Source organism: Theropithecus gelada, chromosome 15 (assembly GCF_003255815.1).
Source record: "Theropithecus gelada isolate Dixy chromosome 15, Tgel_1.0, whole genome shotgun sequence".
Taxonomy (NCBI): domain Eukaryota; kingdom Metazoa; phylum Chordata; class Mammalia; order Primates; family Cercopithecidae; genus Theropithecus; species Theropithecus gelada.
In genome coordinates this window covers 51,546,812-51,572,207 of record NC_037683.1, presented here as the reverse complement: position 1 = coordinate 51,572,207, position 25,396 = coordinate 51,546,812, and positions in this window count along the sequence as shown.

The following is a 25,396-nucleotide window of genomic DNA, read 5'->3' as shown; positions in this document are numbered from 1 at the left end:
ACAAGGAAGGCGAGCAGAGGGACCCACCCCATCAGTGTAGGCTGTAGGCATTAAAAGGGAATAAACTAACATGTGCAACAACATGATAAATCTCATGTGCATTAAAAGAGAATGAAAAAGCTAAACTGAAAAGGATACATAATGTATGTTTTTATTGATATGGCATTCTGGAAATGGTAAAATTATGAAGATAGTAAGTAAGTCCATAATTGCCAGGAGCTTAGGCTGGAGCTGCCGGGATGATTAATTGGAATGAGACATAAGTGAAATTTCTAGGGTAAAGAAAATATGCCCTATCTTGATTATAGTGGTGGATACTGAACTATATATTTATTAAAGTTCATAGAAGTATAAAGCTAAGGGTAAGTTTTAGTGTATGTGATTTGTACCCAATAGATTTGATGATCTTTCTGTACATACATATATGTCTATATGACACTACCTGGACATCATATATGTATATATGAAGCTCTCTGTACATACATATATGTATAACAAAAATATACATATCTAATAAATATAACATAATAAGTAAAATATGATATAACTTATAAAAATGGAAAAATTTACTCACTGTTGAGTGCCCTTAATCACTGGCATGTCATTGATATATCAACTCATTTATTTATGAAATACATTTCCAAGACAACATTTGAAAGTTATATGTGATGACTCTCATATATTTTTTAAAATAATTCTATTCCTCGAGGATTTAAATGGGAACGATGATTTGCAGTTCTACTTGTTTACGATTATATCTGGATGACTATAATTTAGGATCAAATAGGGCTCTGTCTTAAATGGGTCTGCAAATTATTAAGGTATTTTCTCTCAGCGTCAAACCCACCCTTGTATCCTCTGGTTGGTGATGCTGGAGGTAGAGATCTTCAAGCCTGTTTTTCCTTTACCACCTGATTACTAAGTCAAAAGAGGAGACAGTGAAATTTGTAGAGGACTGAGATTTCATTTCCTGCTTTTGTCATCATTCCTGTAGCCATGGTTTTTTATCCTGGTAAGGATCATTGGTTTTACTACCAACTGCTGGTGTCAGTTTGGAATTTTGTGACTCCTACAACAATCCTTATGAATTCTATCAGTTGATTCTCTTTGTAAAAGTTATCACCCATTTACTTCATTTGACTACATAGTGAAATAGTCTAAATAGAAAATAATAGCTTTCTAGTTGCACAAACCTTAGTGTTACAATATAACCATTTATGCAGTATTTAGGAGGTCTCCTTATGGTAACATGCCCTTTACACTTATATAAAAATTATTTTAGGACTACTGTACGTATCCTTTTATATTTGTACAATCTCATTTTAGGGCACTCCAACTTATTAAAAAAAAGTCACCCTGCAATAGCAATGCCTTTTATTAGTGTGGAATCTCATACTTTCAATATACTGTACTTTTAACCCTTTAATAGTCTTTCAATTTATTTTTAATTATAATAAAACTTCTGTAGTGTGACAGTGTTTTGAGGATGCACCCAGTATCACATTATTTACCAGGAAGTCAAGGGTCAGGAGCTAAATGAGTTGAATGCCAGTCTTATGCGAGATTGTGGTCCCCCTTTAATGTTTATGTGATGAAAGTGAGTGTGGAAAAAGGCATCACTCACCAACTGTACTGTCCATATTTTAGAAGTTGGAAACAAGAATTTGGTCACAAAAAGACAGGTTTACTACTACCAATTATTAATTACTAGTAGAGAATATAATTTATACTAATTAAATATCAAAATATTTATTAATATTTGTAGAAAATCAGAGTATAACATGTTACATTTAATCCCTCAGATATATAAGGCTATATTTGTATATCGAATGTTAAATAGCAGCAGAAATTATAACTGATCCCTAGATTCATTGTTACTCTCTTTTTTTTTTTTTTTTTTTTTTTTTTTTTGAGACAAGAGTCTCGCTCTGTCGCCCAGGCTGGAGTGCAGTGGCCGGATCTCAGCTCACTGCAAGCTCCGCCTCCCGGATTCACGCCGCCATTCTCCTGCCTCAGCCTCCCGAGTAGCTGGGACTACAGGCGCCCCATTGTTACTCTCTTAATGCCTAGGAGTATATTATACAAGTTCAGAAAACATGTGGATACCTGAAAATCTTTTACCTCAGCATAAGGACATAAATATGTTATTCAGTCACAATTTGAGCTATGTTGGTGCACTATCGGGTACGCTAAACAAGGTCAAAGGAAATATAAATTCAGCTAAAAATCTTTATGTAATAATATCAGGAGTAATAACCTTACCTAAATTTACATGGATATGCAAAAAGTGCCATAACGCAAGTATATTTTGCTTTCTCATTTCTAGCTTTCAATTTTAAAAAAGCATAAAATCTGATAGTCTAGCTTCCTCTTGCACTTGTTTTTTTATCTTTGCTAAGTTTAGGATATTTATTCCTACTAGTACATTTATAAAATATAATTATGTGTTTGTGTGGGTTTCAGGCTTATTTGACAGACAAGTTTGCCATTCTTGGCTTTCTAAGTTTATTTCCCTTCCTATTTTCCTACTACAGTGCAGGTTCACCAAAGCTGTAAGGCAACAAATGTAAATACATGAAGATTGATCTTTAATTACTATTTGAAACACAAGGTTCTTAAGAGCATCTTCTTTTTAAAAGCAGACAACATTAAAATACATAGATACATGCACCTGTGCAACATCTGTAAGTAGCCCTAAGTCTCAAAGAGGCTTGCATTAATATTAATCCCAAAGAGTCTCAGAATAGCTATAAAATTTCCATGGATATATTTACATATGGATATATACGGCTCTCTGTTAAATTCCTCAGAATTTACCTGGTGGCTTATATTGGTACAAGAAAGTCCCAAAATCATGATTTTGCAGTTGCTGATGGTTTAGTCTCCATTGAAGTTAAAAAATAACTTATTAACTTCTACAGAACAATTATATGAAATATTCATATGATATTAGTGTGGCTACCAAAGCTTTATTTTAGTTATGACATCTTCATCCTTTAAATTCTGACATTTTTATGGCCATATATTTAAAGTTGGTGTGTTAAAAGCAATGTGTGTGTTTGGGGGTACCAATATGTTATCCATATTCTTTTTATTTTGTGTATTAGGTCTATTTTTATTTAATGTATGTTCTAATGTGGTTGATTTATATCAGTTTAATTTTCCATTTGAATCACATTATATTTTTCTTCATTTTTTGCTTTATTTTTATTAAAAGGATATTTTTTGTTACTCCATTTTGCCCTCTACTAAATTATTAATTTTATATTATTTCATCACTTTGAGTGGTGATACAAGTAATTATAACAGCACACTTGACCTATTATTAAGATGCATTACAAATTATTTTTACCATTTCCTCAGTAATGCTCAAATCTTTGTAGACTTCCATTCCATTTATTCCTCTCATAACTTTCCTGGATATTCACATGAATCTCAGTGTACCTGTATTCTGAATTATATAAAGCGGTACAGTTGAAGTTTGGTGTAATTAATTATCATTGATGATTAATGGCATATTTATACCTTTGTGGGTGGTATTTGTCATTTCCTCCTACATTTCTGTGTTTCTCTCTGATATAATTTCCTCTTCCCAAATAATTTCTTTTAGCATTTCTCTTAAGTCAAGACTGTTGGTAACAGTCTTTATTTTGTTTGTCTGAAAATGCCTTTATCAGTTCTTTATTTGGGAAATATATGTTATTCTAGGTTGGCAGGTATTTTCTTTTAACAATTTAAATAAATGCTTCTATTGACATCTGGCTTTCAATGTTTATTATAAAGTAAGCTACCAGTCTTATCTGAGCTTCTTTAAATGTAATGTGTAGTTTTCCTCTGGCTGATTTTAAGATTTCGTCTTTTTAATTTTGTTTTAAATGATCTCCCTGTAAAGTACCTACTGAAGTAACATAACGAAGTGTGCTATCCAGTAGAGCAAGGAAATATTATTTTCTCCATTGGAAGGCAGAACTAATAATTGGCAATAACAGTACAATCTAAAAGATCCCATGTTCTTTATCATATTCACTTTCTTCCATTTTGCAACCCAAATTTATTTATTCCCTCACCAAGATGATATACCAAATGGCCTGTGAAATCTTATCACCAGGCTTAAAGTTCAACATCATATTACAATTCTTTCACATAGCCAACATACAGTGGTGGAACTAAGGCAGGGAAACAGAAATAACATTCTAATTTGGAAAAGGGAAAATAGGCGGCCAGTGATCTATAATGATGCTTTAAACAAACTGGGCAGGTAACCTAGGAATGTAGAATGTTCCTTGATTAGGTTTTGGTAATGTTCCTTAGCAGTGACAACAAAGTTGATTCTTCTAAATGTTTGCTCACTCCTTCTTCTTTTAGGCCATTCCTGTTCCATTTTCTTCTGTGGCCATATCTGAATAGGACATTGGAGAGAGTATCCTCTTTATCAGGTGAGTACATTTCTCATTCTCCTTATAGCTTTTATTTTTATTTTTTGGTTATTTTTCCCTCCTTTTTTATTTTTTAAAGGTTTCTTTTTTTCCCATAAATTATTGGGATATGGGTGGTATTTTGGTTATATGAGTTATTTGTTTAGTGGTGCTGTGTGAGATTTTGGTGCACCCATCACCTGAGCAGTATATACTGTGCCATATTTGTAGTTTTATATCCCTTGCCCCCGCCCTCCCATTTTTCCCCCCAAGTCCCCAAAGTCCATTGTATCACTCTTATGCCTTTGCGTCCTCATAGCTTATCTTACAGCACTTAGAAGGTTAGGCCCACCCATCCTTTTAAGGTTCAAAGAGTCACAGTTTTTTCTAATGCAGGTTTCAGCCTCTTTTAGGAATAAACACTTTCAAAAATTCAGTTGTCTTCTCATCTTTTTCCCATGTCATAATAGCTATGCTTATAATTCTTTTTGAGACACACCTGTCCCTCTTAATTTGATTTTCAGTATATTTAGCTTACAAGATTTCCAAAAGAGAGCTATGATTCCAGTCTCTTTACCCTGAGATGTACTGTTAAAATAAAAATATTTGATGGCAACTTAGTAATTGATTCAGAGATTACAGTAAGGTTATTATTTTTACCTACATTGCTGATTTTGCCATAATCATAAGGCAGAATTTACTTAGCTTTTGTCACAAAAAGCTTTTTTAACTGATAGGAGCTGAGAAATACTCACATCAGTTACAGTACTTGCACAACAGCCTATTGTTTTCTGAGCTCACTGTTTCTTGCAGAATTTATCCAAAGAGGCCATTAGAGATAAAAATCTAATAGCAGTCAGATTTCGCATTATTTTAATTTTTTGAAAAATACATTCATTTATAAGCTTTATTTGTTGTATTTCTAATGATATCATTATATAATGTTATCAAATATGCTCTAACTGCATAACTTGGGTTATTCTTTTTCAAGCTAAATTGTAAGTCTTATTAAGCTTTCTACCAGAAGACAAAGTCACATAATTTAGGTTTTATATTACCCAAACACTCCACTTCTACATATTACTTTCTGTGTTAGTTTTTGCTAGATTATGCTGTAGTAGCAAAACCTTTCTCAGGGAGGAACGTGTTTATCTCTCACTTATATGTACATGTTAGTTTTGAGTGAGTTGTGGTTTGCTCCATTCAGAGCGTTAAGCTGAAGAGGACAACCCCGTTTGGGACATGGTGTTCTCATCAAGGAGGGAAAACAGAGATGGTAGAACCATGTGATACTCTTGAAGCTTTTCCTCACACAACGCACAAGTCACTTCTGCTCTTGCTGTTTTGGCCAAAAGAAATATGACCATTTAGAAAGAAAAGAAATACAATTATCTCCTGGAGAAAAGCAGCAAGTAACTGAAAAATAAACAATCAACCAAAATTGGGAGTGTAGATTTTTGCACTATAATTATGGCTAATGTAGAATTTATTGGTGAGATACATTTAGATCTTAAACTAATTTCTGCTGGGACACAATAGACTAAATTTAATCTATGGCAGAGGCCTTATCTAATATAATGAGAGAATTCTTCTACGTTAATTCGCTCAGAAGTTATTCATTGCATTCATATGTTTGACAATCAAAATTATTCATACCATGCTTAAGAGTGATTCCAAAGTAAAGCACATGGACATTATTCCTCACTTGTGAAGCCTGCATTTGTTTTCTATTGTTGACATTACAAACTACCACCAACTTAATCACTTACACAACTTAAATGCATTATCCTACACTTCTGGAGGTCAGAAGTCTCACACGGATATCAGTAAGAAAGAGATCAACAGGGCTCCATGTTCTTGCACTTCTAGGGGAGGATATGTTTCCTAATACATTTAAGTTGTTGGAAGTATTTACTACCTTCTACTTGTAGCCATTTTCTTGCTGGCTATGATCTTGGGGCCTTTCTCTTTTTCTAGACCCACCCGCAATTCTGGACTCTCGGCATTTTTTTCTCCATCATAAAATCAAAACTAAACGAAGACTTCAAAGCCACAAACAGGAAAGAATATAATTTACTGAGTACTCACTTTATCTGTGCCAAAGAACTGTACCTGACATTTCACATCAACTATTTTTATCTGGTTCTTACTCCCATTTATTGTGACATGCATTTTTTAAGTTGCAGATGAAAAAAACTGAAACTTAACATGGATATATGACTTGATTTAGGACTTTTTAGCTTCTAAACAGATGCAATCACGTTGAGACTCCAGGTCTGATTAACATCTGGGCTCTTTCCATTTATTACAGGGTTTCCATTCTCTCTAGAAAATTTTTGTTGTTATTGAACATTTCTGCATGTGAAATAAAGCCATGATAATCATGCTTGTCTTTTAGAATGTTGAATTGTTACCTAGAGTGATTATTTCAGTCAGATATGCCTGATACAACAGCAAGAAGAGACAGTTAGGTGTACAATCTTTCATCAATACCTTAACTCTCAAATGGCTCTTTTTTGTAAAAGTTTTAGAAATAGTCTTAGAGTAACAAAATTGTTCTACTGGACTCTCTTGTAAAAGCATCATTATAGACCTCCAGTGTCACAGGGTGCAGATGTGGCATAGAGTTTATTAGGGACATTACAAGGAAGAAAGTGGAAGAGTACAGGCTCACCCTCCAAACTTTCAACACTGTATAGTATAGCATGGATACAGATGTTCTGTATGCATGTCCAGAATTCCAGAAGGTAGGGGCCTGCCTGAATGGCATGCTTGACATGAAATTAAAAGCACTCCAAGAGAACAAGTTCTGTACAAACACTGTGTTACATATGTAGATGTTAGCTTGAGAGGAAAGGGAGCAACACAAAGTTTCTATAAGAAACAAAATTTTTTCAGTACCAGTAACTAAATAGAAAGTATGCATACTGAGAACCAAGGTTTACATATGGAGATGCTAGGAATAGCCTTGTAAGTCAAGAATGTTGACATCAATCTAAGGATTTGCTGTCTCTCAGCAGACTGGTTTAACCCAGCTCATTAGCTTTTTACTAAGTTAGAACAAAAAAAGAAAATGATCCTCCCAGGCCATATGAATTTTTATCTCTTCAAAAAATATAATTTGTCATAAATATACCTATTTATAATGTATACATGAATAATTCAAATGTGCATATTTGGATTGATACTTGGTAATACCAAGTAATTCTTAATTATCTAAATTGTCTATCCTTTGATATTAAGATAATGTTCAGTAAGCACTAAATTAGAATGAGAACACCAGATGGAAAAGAACTGGACAAGTAAAGCAAAGTAATTTGTATGTGTGTGTTTGTGGGTGCGTGTATGTTGGTATTTCAGATTTACAACATGTTTGTACACTGAAACACTGCCAGATCCCTCGAATATGGCACATCAGGAAGCAATCCAGATTTCTATTCTCTTTCTGTTTTCTATAGTTTTCCTTCCTCTTTTCAAACATACATCTATCTCCTGATTCAATACTCACCGTTTTTTATTTACATTTTACTTTTTCATAATCTTTCGTATTACTATCATTTATCAATTAATTTACATATGAAACAGTGTTTTGTACATAATGCCACATGAAATAGAGTATTAAAAATTTAATTTAATACTCTTCCAAATTTAGATATAGAATTAATGCAGTCAAAATACAAGTGGGTATTCTGTGGGCACTGTCTAGCTGATTCTAAAATTCACTTGGAAACAAAATGATCCAAAAAGAGCCAAAGTGATCTTAAAAATGGAAAATAAATCCATGAAATTTAGCTTACCATATATGAAGATTAATCATAAAGTTCCCAATTCCAGTGTCAGTGAGTGAACGTATTTTCTAAGTGGAAAGAAGGAACCTTGGCCTCCATTTTACTCCATATACCACAACACCAGATGAATAGTACTTCAAAATTAATAATCAAACTTTCTGAAAGAACACATTAGGAAACCACCATCATGCCCTTAATTTAGAAAAAATTGTCTTGTGCAGGTGAAACAAAGCTCTAAATATAAAGGGATACATGATAAAATAGACTCTCTTAAAATTTGGAACTGTTCATCAAAAGGCACAACGAAAAGAGTGAAAATGAACTTCAATGAAGTAAATGTATCTTGAATAAATATTCAAGAGAAGATTCATATACTGGGACATAAATAACTCTTAAAGGTGATAAAGAGAAATCAATAAATTGTTTATCTTTAATGCATGGTGGATGATTGTCTTAGAGCTATCTCTCAGTGACCTACCCTAACTCGAGAATGAGTTAGAATTAGCCATGCCTAAAAAGAGAAGCAGATTAGGTAATCTATGAAAATTAATAGATGTACAGTGTAGATCAGTAAATAGGTAAATACACATAAAGGTAGAAAATGACTTTATTAATAATTCACCATTAAGAAAACATATAATTAATTATAAATAAAATTGTTGACAATTATAAAGCCATTACTTATTCTTATACCTTCTCTCATGTGCATTAAAATATATCTTCTAATAATTAAAAGCTTGAATCCAGTTTCTATATGGCACCCAAGTCACTTGTTGTCTGATTTTCTAGTCTCCTCTTGTACCTCCCTGTTATCAAATTAGTGGTGTTTGATTTCTGATTATAGAATATGGAATGTTTATTAGTAAAAATATGTGCATGACATTTTTCCTTACGCTAAATTTAAAAAATTTCAACGTGAACTTTTATGAAATATTCTTCACAGTGTTTTCTATATTCATTGAAAATTTTTTTAAAAAGAGGGAATCTTTCCAATGGACTAAAGGGATTGAATTTTACATGCAATTCCACATCTGCATACATACCCTAGTATTCCTTATTTTGTCACATTTTTTACTTTCAATGTCTTTGGTAGTATAGTGTCTGACAACTCGATTGTTCCTATCCTACCTCACCTACACTTATTATAGTGGAAGCCAGCTCACATAACTGTCAGATGAAAACCTTAGTGCTCCTTTGTTCTTATACTCCTAAAATTAATAGTGGTATTAACCTTGCACTATCCCAAGGACCCTCCAGCAATCATGTTTATTTAGGAACCATTGGGTCCAGAGAACCTTTCACTAAGTGCCATTAAAATATATATTTAATGGAAGTCTACCTGGAAGCTGTCTCAGATTAATTCACAAGTAATACAAATATCATACTATTTTAGTAAAATTTGATCAATAGATTTTTAAAATATATTTAATGTTAATAAGAGCTTTTCCAGCTGATTTTATCGATTTTTATCCATTTTGAATTTCATATTTTTATTTTTATTTCTCATTTCAGGGGAAAATAATCTTCTGAAATATGCCTCTGTGGTAATATACTTTTTTGTCTGTTTTCAGCTAGAGACATGTAGCTTTAGACTCACACAGTTGTGGGAAGTCAGGGACCCCAAATGTAGGGACGGGCTGAAGCTGTGGCAGAAGAACATTGTGAAGATTTCATGGACGTTTATTAGTTCCCCAAATTAATACTTTTATAATTTCTTATGCCTGCCTTCACTGCAATCTCTGAACATAAATTGTGAAGATTTCATGGACACTTTTCACTTCCCCAATCAATACCCTTGTGATTTCCTATGCCTGTCTTTACTTTAATCTCTTAATCCCATCATCTTCTAAGCTGAGAAGAATGTATGTCGCCTCAGGACCCTGTGATTGTATCAACTGCACAAATTGTTTGTGGAGCATGTGTGTTTGAATAATATGAAATCTGGACACCTGGAAAAAAGAACAGGATAACAGCAATGTTCAGGGAACAAGGAATATAACCTTAAACTCTGACTGCTGGTGAGCCAGGCAGAACAGAGCCATATTTTTCTTCTTTCAAAAGCAAATAGAAGAAATATCAATGAATTCTTTTTCTCAACAAGGGACATCCCTGAGAAAGAGAATGCACCCCTGAGGGTAGGCCTCTAAAATGGCTGCTTTGGAGGCAGCTGTCTTTTACAGTTGAAGAATAAAGGGTGAAATAAGCCCTGGACTCCTGTAGCGCTCCCAGGCTTATTAGGACAAGGAAATTCCCGCCTAATAAGTTTTGGCCAGACAGGTTGTCTGCTCTCAAACCCTGTTTCCTGATAAGATGTTATCAATGACAATGCATGCCCAAAACTTCATTAGCAATTTTAATTTTGCCCTATCCTGTGGTCCTGTGACCTTGCCCTGCCTCCATTTGCTTTGTGATATTTTATTACCTTGTGAAGCATGTGATCTCTGTGACCCACACCCTATTCATGTACTCCCTCCCCTTTTGAAAATCGCTAATAAAAACTTGCTGGTTTTACGGCTCAGGGAGCATCACAGAATCTGCCCACATGTGATGTCTCCCCGGACACCCAGCTTTAAAATTTCTCTCTTTTGCACTCTTTTCCTTTATTTCTCAGACCAGCTGATGCTTAGGGCGATAGCAAAGAACCCACATTGAATATTGGGGGTGGGTTTCACCCAATATCACACAATTTACTTATTTATTTTTTCCTTCAAATTTTCAGTTACTTTTTAAAAGCTCTTTGAGATATGACTCATCTTTTAAAAACTAATTAAAATATGATGCTTTGAAAAATTCAGTGAATATGCAATATGGCAAGTTATATTTCTGATTATTTAAAATGACTGTTTTATGGTTTTAACTTTTATAATAATGTAGATGATTGTTATGGATCAAATACATATAATATACAAAGAACTACACTAGACATTTATATAAATATTTTACTTAATGATCAATTAATGACTCAGGGAAAATCAAGATAAGGCAACTAAAGAAAATTTCCTATCTCACATTACTAGAGAGCTGAGCTGAGATTAAAATCTAGGTCCTTATTAATAAAAAATATTATAAGCTTAGCTTCTACAGATGATTGTCTATTTTTGAAATCATGATGGTAATAATCTAATGGAATTGAAATTTGTATTTCGTGTTAAATACTTTTATAATATAGCTTGAGCAGTGAAGAGATATTTCTTGTGACTTGAAGCAAAAATCTGGAGGAGTGTACAACCAGATGTTTCAGTGTAAGTATTACAGATATTAGTAAAGTGGAATGTGTACTCTAACAAAATTGTAAAAAAGGAAAATATTTAAGCATTTTAATTAATACTTATTTGAATCTTTGTGCTGTAGCTTCTTTGCAGGAATAGTAAATGTGCCTAGAGAAAGGAAGTGCCATTGAAAAAATTACTCTGATAGAGTCTTAAAGGGAAATTTATTAGATGGAACATACAAAATGAAATATATTTTTAGAGCATGTTCATGGAAATATTTCTAAAGTAAAAATGCAGGCTCCTTCATTTAAAATATAGCAAGATAAGGTTTTGGAGTAGATCTTGTATCCAATATTATTTGTAAATAGTTTTTCAATTTTGACAAATTTTAAACATATCCCAAAATAAAAAACAATTACAATGAACAAGTGCATGGACACCATCTAGTTCTACCATTAATGGTTTATCTGTTTTATTACGTAGGTATCCATATATCCATTTTCATGGACATCTATTTATTTTATATCATGATGCATTTAGAGACATGTTACAGAAATCTGTACAACACTCCATGCATGCATATTATTAACATAGTTCAGTATTCATTTACTTTTACTTTTTTATTTTTAAAAATGTTTTTAGAGATGGGATCTTCCTGTGTTGCCTAGAAGTTTTCAAACAGCTGGGCACAGTTGATCTCTTACCTCAGGCTGCCAAATTGCTGGCATTATAGGTGTGTGCCATAGCACCCAGCTCACTTACTATTTTGATGTAAAATTTTTGTTGAAAATGTGCAGAAATGACAGGTGTGCATGCACTGAGCTCTAAGAAATACATACGTCTATGTAACTCAGATGTAAATGGAGACATAAAAAATTGTCACCACCCAAAAGTTTGCTTATGCTGCTTTCCAATCTCTACTCTTACTAAGAGGCAATGATTATTTCATATTTATCCTCCATAAAATAGTTTTCACCTTTCTATATCTTCATAGAAAAATACTCATTTTATAAAAATTCCTTCATTTATCATTTTTCTGAGATTCATCAGCTCTATGTATCAACAATTTATTCTTTTATATTGTTGACCAGTATTCCTTTGTAGGAATATACTACAGTTAATCTCTTATTACTGACGGGTACCTGGGCTATTTCCACTTTGAGACTTTCATGAATAAACTTGCTATGAACATTATCATATTAGTCCTTCTAAAGATATATGTTTTCCTTTCTCTTGGGTAAATACCTAGCATTGAAACTGCTATAAAATAGGTGAATGCTTAGATTTATAACAAAGTAAAATTTTCCCACCGTAATTTTTTCATTTTATGGTATCATCAATAATGCATCAGAATCTTAGTTACTCCACATCCTCACAGATATTTGTTGTAAGTTTTTTTTTTGGACATTTAGTGAATGCTATTCTACTGCACTGTGGTTTTAATTTGCATTTCACTTATGAGTATTTTTATGTGTTTATGGACCATTAATCTATTTACTATTTTTTTTTTTTACAAAACATTCAAGTTTTATTTTAGGTTCGGGGGTACATGTGGAGATTTGTTACATGCATATATTTTGTGTTGCTAAGGTTTGGGGTATGAATGATCCTATCAGCCAGGTAGTGAGCATACTATCTAATAGGTAGTTTTTCAACTATTACCCACCTCTTCCGTACTCCATCTAGTAGTCCCCAGTGTCTATTGTTTTCATCTTTATGTCCATGTGTACTCAATGTTTAGTTCCCACTTATAAGTAAGAATATATGGTATTTAGTTTTCTGTTCCTGCATGAATTTGCTTAGGATTATGGCCTGCAGCTGAGTCCATTTTGGTGAAAAGGACATAATTTCATTCTTGTTATGGCTGCATAATATTCCATGGTGTATATGTACCATATATTCTTTATATAGTCCACCATTCATGAGCATATGAGCATGTAGATTGATTCCATTCTTTGTTATTGTGAATAGTGCTGTGATGAATTTATTAGTGCATGTATTTTTGGTATAAAGATCTGTTTCCTTTGTGTATATACCAGTAATGGGATCGCTGAATTAAATTGTAATTCTGTTTTAAGTTCTTTGAGAAATCTCCAAATTGATTTCCACAGTGGCTGAACTAATTTGTATTCCCAATAGCAGTGTATAAATGTTTCCTTTCTCCACAACCTCATCAACATCTGTTATTTTTATTTTTTAATTTTTTTTTTTACTTTTTCATAACAGCCACTCTAACTGGTGTGAGACAGTATCTTGCTGTGGTTTTGATTTGCATTTCTCTGATGATTAGTGATGCTGAGCATTTCTTCGTATGTTTGGTGGCAGCTTGTATGTCTTTTTATTTTGTAGAGACAGATTGTTGCTCTGTCACCCAGGCTGGAGTGCAATGGCATGATACTGGCTCACTGCAACCTCTGCCTCCAGGGCTCAAGCAATCATCCCACCTCAGTCTCCCAAGTAGCTGGGACTACAGGCACACACCACCGCACTCGACTAAATTTTGTATTTCACTAAAAGTGACAGGGTTTTGCTGTTGACCAGGCTGGTCTCAAATCATGGGTTCAAGTGAACTGCCCGCCTCAGCTTCCCAAAGTGTTGGGATTACAGGCAAGAATTACCATGCCTGTACCCTGTATGTTTTCTTTAGAGAAGTGTTTTTTCATGTCCTTTGCCCGTCTCTTAATAGGGTTGTTTAATGCTTGTTAAATTGTTTAAGTTTCTTATAGATTCTGGAAATTAGACCTTTGTCAGATGCATAACTTGTGAATATTTTTCCCCATTCTGTAAGCTTTCTATTGTGTTGATAATTTATTTTGCTGTGCAGAAGTGCTTTAGTTTAATCAAGTCCCACTTGGTGATTTTTGTTTTTGTTGCAATTACTTTTTAGGACTTAGTCATAAATCCTTTGCCAAGGTCAATATCTAGAAAGTTATCTCCTACCATTCCTATCTGGGTTTTTTTCTAGGACTTTTTATAGTTTGAGGTCTTACATTGAAGTCTTTAATCCATCTTGATTTAATTTTTGTAATGTTAAAGGTAGAAGAGTTTCACTCTTCTGCATATGGCCTGCCAGTTATCCCAGCACCACAGAAATGGAAAAACATTCCACGCTCATATATTGGAATAACGAATATCACTAAAATGGCAACACTAGGAACCAAAAAAGAGTCCAAATAGCCAAAACAATTATAAGCAAAATGAATAAAGTAAGATACATCATATTATCTGATTGCAAACTGCACTACAAGGCCACAGTAACCAAAACAGCATGGTACTTGCACAAAAACAGACACAGACCAACGGAACACGATAGAGAATCCAGAAATAAAGCTGCACATCTAAAACTATTTGATCTTTGACAAAGTCAACAAAAACAAGTAATGGTGAAAGGACTCCATAAATTTATTTTTTAAAGTGACTATTTAAAAGGTTTGCCCATTTTACTGTCTCTCCCACCTATTTTGTCTTTTTGTTATTCAATTGTATGAGTTCTTTTTCGCTTCCGTTTTCAACTTCCTACCTTTGGTTAAGAATTTTTTGTCAGATATAAATTTTGAGAGTCTAATTATTAAAGAAAGGTCTACTTCTTGCTATTTGTTTTGTTTCCTGACATATGTGTCAACTCTTAGGTCAGTACAATAGCTTTATAATAAAACTGGATGTCAAGTAATTCAAGTTCTCAAACTTTGCTCATTTTCAAAACGATTTCATATATTATAGGTTATTTGTATTGACATATGTTATTTATATCAACCTTGCCAACTCCTACAAAAAGTGCTCCTGGGATTTTTACTCAGATTGCATCACAGCTATAGATCAATTTAGAAATAAATAACATATTAACAACATGGAATATTTCAGTTCTTGTTTTTTCTTTTTAATTTGCCTAATACCAATACTTAAGATTTCCACTAAAATGTTAATATATGTGGTGAGAGTGAGGTTTCCTGCCCTTTTCCCCAAATTTATAGGAAATATGTTTAATACTTTGCCCAATGTATAATGTCAGCTACACATTTATTATAATGCCCTTCATGAGATTAAGGGTCAATCCTTCTGTTCCTAGTTTGCTTAGGGTTTTGTGAATGAATGTGTGTATATATACATAAATGTGTGTGTATATATATTTAGGATACATATATATATACCTGTGTGTGTGTATATATATATATTTAGGATCTACTTTTAATTTTTAAGTATACAATACAGTTATTAACTATAGTCACCATGCTGTATAATTGATCCCCAGAACTCATTCATTCGGCCTAACTGTAACTTTGTGTCCTTTGACTAACATCTCCCCATTCCTCCACCCCAGCACCTGGGAAAACCACTATTCTGTTCTATGATCCTATACGTTCATTGTTTTGTAATTCCATGTATAGGTGAAATAATTTATTATTTTTCTTTCTGTGCCTGGCTTATTTCACATAGCACAAAGTCCTCCAAGTTCATCCATGTTGTCACATATGACAGGATTTCCCTTTTATAAGGCTGACAACTATTTCATTGTGTGTGTGTGTGTGTGTGTGTGGGTGTGTGTAACATTTTCTGTATATGCATTTATCTGTGGATGGACATTTATCTTGGCTATTATGTATAATGCATCAATGAACACAAGCTTACAGGTATCTCTTGGACATACTGATTTAATTTACTTTAGATATATGCCAGAAATGAGATTGCTGAATCCTATAATTCTACTTTTTAAATATTTTGAAGAATATCCATACTGTTTTTTATAATTGTTGTAGCAATTTGCATTCTCACTAACAGTGCACAAGTGAGCTCTATTCTCCACATCTTTGCCAACAATCATCTTTTGTATTTTTGAGAAAAGTCATTTTATCAGGTGTGAGGTGATAACTCATGGTAATTTTAATGTACATTTCTCTGATAATTAGTAATCTTGAATATTTTTTCATATTCCTATAGGACATTTGCATGTCTTCTTTTAAAATGTCTATCTAGGTCCTTTGACCATTTTTTAATTGGGTTATTTGCTTTATTCTTATAATGATATTTAAATTACTTACATATTTTGAATATTAACCCCATTTAGGATATATAGCTTGCAGTTATTTTCACTTGTTCTGTAGACTGTATATTCACTATGTTGCTTTTTTCTCTTGCTATGCAAAAACTTTTCAGTTTGATGCAGTCAATATATCTAATTCTGCATTTTTCCTATGCTTTTAGGAGAACATCAAAAAAAAAATCATTCCTTGGACTAACTTCAAGGAATTTTTTCCTCTATGGTTTCTTCTATAGTCTTATAGTTTTAAGACTTACATTTAATTAAGTCTGTAATAAATTTGAGTTGATTACTATATATGGTATGAGATAAGGATTGAATTCATTATGTATATGGATATCCAGCTTTCCCAACATCATTTATTAAAGGGATTGTATTTTCTGTCTTGAGATTCATGTTAACTTTGTCAAAGATCAATTGATCCTAAATGGATTGATTTATATCTGAGCTCTCTATTGTGTGCCATTGGTCTATGTAACTGGTAATGCCAGTAGCATGGTGTTTTGATTCCTATAGCTTCATATTATATATTGAAACAACATCGTGTAATGCTTCTAGCGTTGCTTTTCTTTCTCAAGACTCTTTTGCTATTTTCAGTCTTTGGTAGTTGCATAACAATTTCAAAATTGCTTTTTGGGGGCGTATTTGGTAGTTGCATAAAAATTTCAATATTGCCTTTTGTATTTCTGTGGAAAATGTCATTGGAATTTTTATATCAATTACATTGAATTGGTAGATTGCTATTGGTACTATGGACATTTTAACAATATCAATTCCTCAGTCCATGAGCAGAGAATAGCTTTCCACTAATTTGTGTTATCTCAAATTCTTTCCTCAATATTCCTCAGTTTTTATTTTACACGTCTTTCACTTCCTCGGTTAAACTTATTCTTAAGCATTTTTTTTTTGCAGTTATTGTAAATGGGACTGATTTCTTAACTTTTTGATGGTTGTTAGTGTATAGAAGTGCCACTGATTTATATGTTGATTTGTATCTTTCAACTTTATTGAATTTATTTGTTAATTCTTACAGTGTTTTGGTAAAGTGTTTAGGGTATTTTATGCATAAGGCTATGGATCTGTAGAGACAATTTAACTTATTTTTTTCCAATTGGATTATTTTTATTTACTTTTCTTGTCAAATATCTCTGGCTAGGACTTTCAGTACTATGCTGAATGCGAGTAGCCAGAGTTAAGGAAAATAATAATTAAAAAAAGATCTATCCTGGAAAATGTTCTGTATGTGCTTGAGATGAATGTATATTTTGCTGCTTTTGGATAGAATGTCTGTATATGACTTTTAGGTCCACTTGTTCCATAGTGATATTCAAGTTTCCTGCTTTCTTAAAGATTTTTCTGTACAGAAGATATATCCATTGTTGAAAATGGGATATTGAAATCCCAAACTATTACTGTATTGTGTAATAACTTCAATCAAGTTAATATTTGCTTTATAGATGTTTCAATGCTGGGTGCATATACATTTAGAATTGTTCTATCTTTTTGATTAATTGACCCCTTTATTATTTTAGAGTTACCTACTTTGCCTTGTGACAGATTTTGACTAAAAGTTTATTTTTCCTTTTATACATACACAATTATGTGTGTTATATGTAAAGCCATTTACATGAAATAGTTTTTCCGTCCCTTCACTTTCATTCTCTGTGTATACTTAAGCTAAAGTGAATCACTTGTGGGCAAAATATTGTTGGATCTTGGTTTTATACTTATTCAGTCACTCTATGAATTTTCCATTTTGATTTTCCATTAAATTGTAATCATAACTTAAGCCATTTACATTGCAACTAATTATTGATAAGTAAGGACTTACTGTTGTCATTTTGTTCATTGTTTCCTATTTTGTAGTTCTTTTGTTCTTTTCCTCCTTTCTTGTTGTCATCGTTTTCATTTGTTTAACAGTGTCTGCTTTCATTCTTTTCATGTTTTAAAAAAATATTTCTTTTTGTTTTCTTTATTTTCAGATAGAGTCTTACTCTGTTGTCCAGGCTGGAGTGCAGTGGTGCAATCTCAGCTCACTGTAACCTCTGCTTCCCAGGCTCAAGGGCTCTTCCCACCTCTCGTTTGTTTAGCTGGGACTACAGTAGTGCACCACCACGTCCAGCTAGATTTTTTTTTTTTTTTTTTTTTAGTAGATATGGCATTTTGCCATGTTCCTCAGGCTGGTCTCAAACTCCTGGCCTCAAGTGATCTTCCTACTTAGATTGGGCAAAGTGCTGGGATTACGGGTGTGAGCCACCATGCCCAGACTTTAGAAAGCATTTCTACTATAGGTTTTTCTTTTTGATTGCCAGAAAAACTTATATTAAAAATCTTTTGAAGTTCATTCAGCAGAAGAAGGAATTAGTGAACTTTAAGACATGTTATTTAAAATTAGCCATTTGGGGAAACAAAAGAAAAAAAGAATGAAACAAGTGAAGAAAGCATGAGGGACCTATGGCTCACTATCAAGCATATAAACATATCATTTATGGAATTTCCAATAGGAGAAGAGAGAGAGAAATGATAAACATCTTACTTAAAGAAATACTGGCTGAAAACTTCCCAAATGTTGATAGGGATATGCACGTACAAATTGATGCAGCCCAAAGACCCTTAAGTAAAATTTACTCAAAGGAGGACATTCCAACATACATTATAATCACATTGTCAAAAGTAAAAGACAAAAAACAACAAAAAAAGAATACCAGTGAAATTCTCAGGAGAAATCTTGTAAGGTAGGAAGAAATATTATTTGTTTGTTTGTACTAATATATATATGACACATCATTAAATTTCTAACAGATTCAGGGGCCATTAGGTATTTTATTTTATTTGTTTTAATTTTCATAAAATTTCAAAATTTAATTTGCAGAAATTGTTGATTTAAAGTTATTTATAGTGTTCTTTTATTAACTTTTTAACGTGTAGAATATTTAATTAATTGATCATATTCCCATAAATAGAATGAAGGACACATATTTTCAATAACAAATGAAAAGCTGTATCACTGTAGGATTATAAATATCCCACATATCTTAAGATGATAAAGAAATAGTATAAACAGCATTAGAAAAACAAGTTTGAAAACTTACAGAAAATGAACAATTTTTTTTGAAAGACATATATGACAAAAGTTCACTCAAGAGAAAATGCATAATCTGGACTACCCTATATCTCTTGAAAAGATTACACAAACTTTCTTGGAGTGAAAACTGTCGGTCCAGATGGTTTCATTACAGAATTCTACCAAAAAGTTGCTGAAAAAAATAAGACCAATTTTACACAATTTATTTCAGAAAATTGAAGAGGAGAGTACATTTCCAAATGAATCAAACATTACCCTAAAAACAAAACCTGGCAGATATATTACTAGAAAATAAAACTATAGATCAAGATTACTCATGCAGATCAATGCAGAATCTGTTAAATGTTACCAAAAGAAATCCAAAAATAAATAAGGATACTACATCACAACCCTTAGTTTAGCCTTGGAAAATGAGTATAGTTACAACAATTTAAAGTTATTTAATTTTAAGTTTACCAGTATAATACACTGTTAACATATATTCTTTTTTTTTTTTTTTTTTTTGAGACGGAGTCTCGCTCTGTCGCCCAGGCTGGAGTGCAGTGGCCGGATCTCAGCTCACTGCAAGCTCCGCCTCCCGGGTTTACCCCATTCTCTTGCCTCAGCCTCCCGAGTAGCTGGGACTACAGGCGCCCGCCACCTCGCCCGGCTAGTTTTTTGTATTTTTTAGTAGAGACGGGGTTTCACTGTGTTAGCCAGGATGGTCTCGATCTGCTGACCTCGTGATCTGCCCGTTTCGGCCTCCCAAAGTGCTGGGATTACAGGCTTGAGCCACCGTGCCCCGCCTGTTAACATATATTCTTATCTCAGGAGATAGAGATAAGATAGAGATAGAGAAAAATCATTTGATCACATTTAAAAGCCACCATTAAGTCTTTCATTCCCAGGCAGGGCACGGCAACTCACGCCTATAATCCCAGCACTCTGGAAGGCCACGGCAGGTGGATCACCTGAGGCCAGGAGTTCAAGACCAGCCTGGCCAACATGATGAAACCTCGTCTCTACTAAAAACACAAAAATTAGCCAGGCGTGGTGGCACGCACCTGTAGTCCCAGCTACTTGGGATGCTGAGGCAGGAGAATCACTTGAACCCGGGAGGCTGAGGTTGCAGTGAGCAACCTGCAATCTAGCCTGGGCACCAGAGTAAGACTCTGTGGAAAAGAGGAGAGGAGAGGGGAGAGGAGGGGAGGGGAGAGGAGAGAGAAACGAAGAAAGAAAAAGGCTTTCATTTCTGGACAAGATTGTACAGACTCACCTTTCCCTGTTCCTCCTCTTCCCCTCTAAACACAACCAAATACTCTGGGAATAATTAACAATAATAACAGGACTCTGAAAAGTGGAATGAAGTCATCCTGGTTAGAGATCTCAGAACTTAAAGCAGCAATATTGCTTTGAATTCCATAGGTTTTCTTTTAACCCTTAGTGATTCTCAGCTGTCCACCAGAGATCCCTGCAACCATCTACATACATACACAGCTCTCCCCACATCTCCCTCAAAAGAAATATAAATATTTTTAAAGCCAGATAAAGAACTGTGGACAAGAGAAATAGCACCAGTTATCTAATGGGAAAATGGAAAGACTCATCCCCTCCAATCACCTCACAGCAGCAGTGGCTTCTCTGCCTACAGTGGTGGTGCCAGCAGAGCCCTGGTAGAACATCCCATCTTCTGCTCAAACCTAAGCAGCAGAAGTCTTCTCACCTTCTACTGAGACTGCAGCCAACTTAGCTCTTCACATATCAGCAGAAGGAAAACTAGTCCACAATACTCCCATACTTCCACCAACCCTCACTCACCACCAGCAAAAGGTAGCTCAGGTCAGTGGGTATGGTATTCCCACACTGGCATTGGTCAATGAGATAAAATGAGAATTCCATTGGCACCAGATGTCTGAAAAACAGGCCAGGGGAAATCTTCCTTTTCTCATAAGTCAGATATCCCACACTCCCTCCTCATACCTAGAAACAAGCGAAGTATCATCTACTGCTACAGACAAACACAACTAGAATTCAGCATGAGGTCCAGAAAAGCTGGATAAATATAATCAACCAGAGTAGCATAGCAAGAGATCAGCAAGCTATATTGTTATTGGAGCTACACTCCACAAATATTGGCCCAAATCAACATACCTAACATGTTTCTGGAAAAATAAATCCCAAGGCCACAAAAGCTTCACTGGAGAATTTAACCTAACATTGGAAGAATCTTTATACCAGTTTTATACAACCCATCACAGAAAATAAAAGAGGAGGGGACACTTTCCATTTTAGGTGACAAATATTATCCTAATAGGAAAACTTTACAAAGATATTACAAAAAGGGAAAACTGCAGACCATGATTTTTCATGAACTTAAATGCAAAAGCTTAAACATAATATAAAAAATTTGAATTTAGCAATGTATTAAAATGATTATATACTATAATAAAGTGAGATCTATTACGGGTAAGTTCAGTATTTCAAAATCAATCAGAGTAAAGCACACTATCAACAGAGAAAGGGGAAAAATCATATGGTCATATCAATGAATGCAGAAAAAAATTTGATAATGTTCAACATGCATTCGTGATAAAAGCTTTAGCAATTGGCAATAGAGGGGAACTTCAACTTGATAAGGCAATACAAAATATAAAAATCATGCAAACTGTTTTCAGATAGCATGATTCTTTGCACAGGAATTCCAGGGAATCTACAAAAATAAACTCTTAGTACTAATCAATGAGTTCAGCAATGTATACGAGAAAAACATACAAACACAATTGCATTTTTATAAACATGTGGAAACTGAAATTCAAAATACAACACAAAACAAATTAAAAAAACCAACATTTAAAATTGAATTGAACATAATGAAGTACTTTCATGTAAATTGAACAAGGGTAGAAATTATACTAATGGCCTAAAATGTCTTTCAGAGAATAGAGGCAGAAGAAATAATTATGTAAGGTGAACAGTACACAAATAACAGAACCAGATAAAGTCATAAACAGAAAAGACACCTACAGACCAATATTTCTCACAAATATAGATGCAAAAATCCTCAATAAAATATTAGCAAATTAAATCCAATAGTATATAAAAAGAATTATTCACCATGATGAAGTGAGATTTATCCCGGGTATATAAAGCTGGTTCAATATTTGAAAATCAAGTTTTAGAGTCAATTATATCAATAGGCTAACAAAGAAAGAAAGATACAATCATATCAAGAGATGCAGAAAGGGCATTTGACAAAATCCAACAGCCATTAATGATAAAAACTCTCAGTAAACTAGGTATACAGGGGGACTTTCTTCACAAAAAAAAGAATACCTACAAAACCTCTACAATTAACATGATACTTAATGATTAGAAACTAGAAGTTTCCCCACTAAAATTAGAACTAAGTCAAAGATGTTCTCTTTATCATATTTTCATCATGTTAATGGAATTATTTGCTAGTGCAACAAAATAAAGTGAAGAAAAATGTATATGGATAAGATGAAAGAAAACTTTTTTCAAATATGACATGATTATCTATACAGAATATCTGAAGGAAATTTAAAAATTCCTAGCAATAATAAGTGATTATAGCAAGGTTGCAAGATAAAGGTTATTATATAAAAAGCAATTGTTTTCCTGCAAAAAAGTGGAATTTGAAATTAAAAACACAATATAATTTATGTTAGCACCAAAAAATGAAATTCTTAGGTATAAAACTAACAAAATATGTATAATATCTATATTCAAAAAACCTACAAGCTAATAAAATAAATGAAAAAATAAACAAAAGAAGAAACATTCCATGTTTATGGAAAGAAAGGTTCAATATTGACAACATGTCAATTTTTCCCAACACGATTTATAGGTTCAGTGCAATCCTAATTAAAATTTCAGCAAGTTATTTTGTTTGTGAGACAAAACTCCCAAGAAGAAGAAAGTTGGAGGACTTAACTATCCAAAGGAAAGACGTACTATAAAGTTTCAGTAACCAAAACAGCATGGTATTGGTAAAACCAAAATAGGCAAATGGATTAGTGAAATAAAATAGAGACTCCCTCCAGTAGACTCATATAAATATAATAAACTAATCTTTGAAAAAGAAACAAAAGCAATAAAATGGAGCAAAGACAGTCTTTTAAATGAATGTTTCTGAAACAACTGGAAGTCCACATGCCAAGAAAATGAGTCGAGATAAAACATGAGTCTTACACTCATTATAATTAACACCCAATGGGTCATAGATCTAATACAAAATGTAAAACTGTCAAAGTCCCAGAAAATTTAGATTGTGTCTTTAGTGTTCTATCTAAAAAGTCATAGGCATGTCCAAATATATCCATATATTAAATCCAAATATCATACCCTAATATGGCAATGACTTTTTAGATAGAACGCTAAAGGTACAATTCATGAAATAAACAATTTATAAGCTGGCTGTTATTAAAACTTAAACAGTTTTTATTTTTCAAAAGATAATGTCAAGAGAATCAAAATACAAGCCACAGATTGGAAAAAAAAAATTGCAAAAGACACATCTGATAAAAGACTGTTATCCAAAATATACAAAGCATTATTACAACTCAACAGCCAGATAGTAAAAAACCAATTAAAAACTAGGCCAAAGATCTTAACAGACACTTAACTTATGAAAGAAAACATACAAATGGAAATTAAATATATAAAAAGATACTCCATATCATACATTATCAGAGAAATAAAAATTAAAGCAATTGTGAGATACATTACACACCTATTCAAAGGGCTGAAATCTGAAACACTGATAGAAGCAAATGCTAGCAATTTTGTGGAGCAGAAGGAACTTATATGCATTACTGGTTAAAAAAAAAAAAATTTGGAAGACAGTTTGGCATTAAAAAAAAAATACTACTACCATAAAATTCAGTAATTGTGTTCCTTGGTATTTACCTAAAGCAGTACAAAAATTATGTCCACATAAAACCTGTACATGGGTGTGCATAGCATGCTTACAAATACATAATTGCCAAAATTTGGAAGCAACCAAGATTTCGTTCAGTAGGCAAAGAAGTAAAAAAACTATTTTCCCTTCAGATAGTGGAATATTATTCAGTGCTAAAATATTTGTGATTTCAAGCCATAAAAAACATGGAAGAACTTTAAATGCCTATGAATAAGTGAAATAAGCCAATCTGAAAAGTCACTTCTATGTGATTCCAACTGTATGATGTTCTGAAAAGGTAAAACTATGGAGACATTAAAAATATCACTGGCTGTCACAGGTTGAGGGAGAAAAGATTGAAAAGATAGAGTGCAGAGGATTTTTGAAACAGTAAAAATATTCTATATGATACTATAATGACAAATACATGTAATTATCATTTGTCCAAACCCACAGAATGTACACCACAAAGAATGAACTCTAGACTTTATGTGATTATGATGTTACATTTATCAACTATAACAAATTTACCACTCTGGTGGAGGACGTTGATACTGAAAGAAGCTATATGTGTGAAGGTCATGGGTTTTTGAGAAATCTCTTAATATCCTTATTGATTGTACTGTGAACCTAAAACAGCTCTAAAAATTAAAATCTTTTTTTTTTTTAATTTATTTATTATTATTATACTTTAAGTTGTAGGGTACATGTGCATAACGTGCAGGTTTGTTACATATGTATACTTGTGCCATGTTGGTCTGCTGCACCCATCAACTCGTCATTTACATCAGGTATAACTCCCAATGCAATCCCTCCCCCCTCCCCCCTCCCCATGATAGGCCCCGGTGTGTGATGTTCCCCTTCCTGAGTCCAAGTGATCTCATTGTTCAGTTCCCACCTATGAGTGAGAACATGCGGTGTTTGGTTTTCTGTTCTTGTGATAGTTTGCTAAGAATGATGG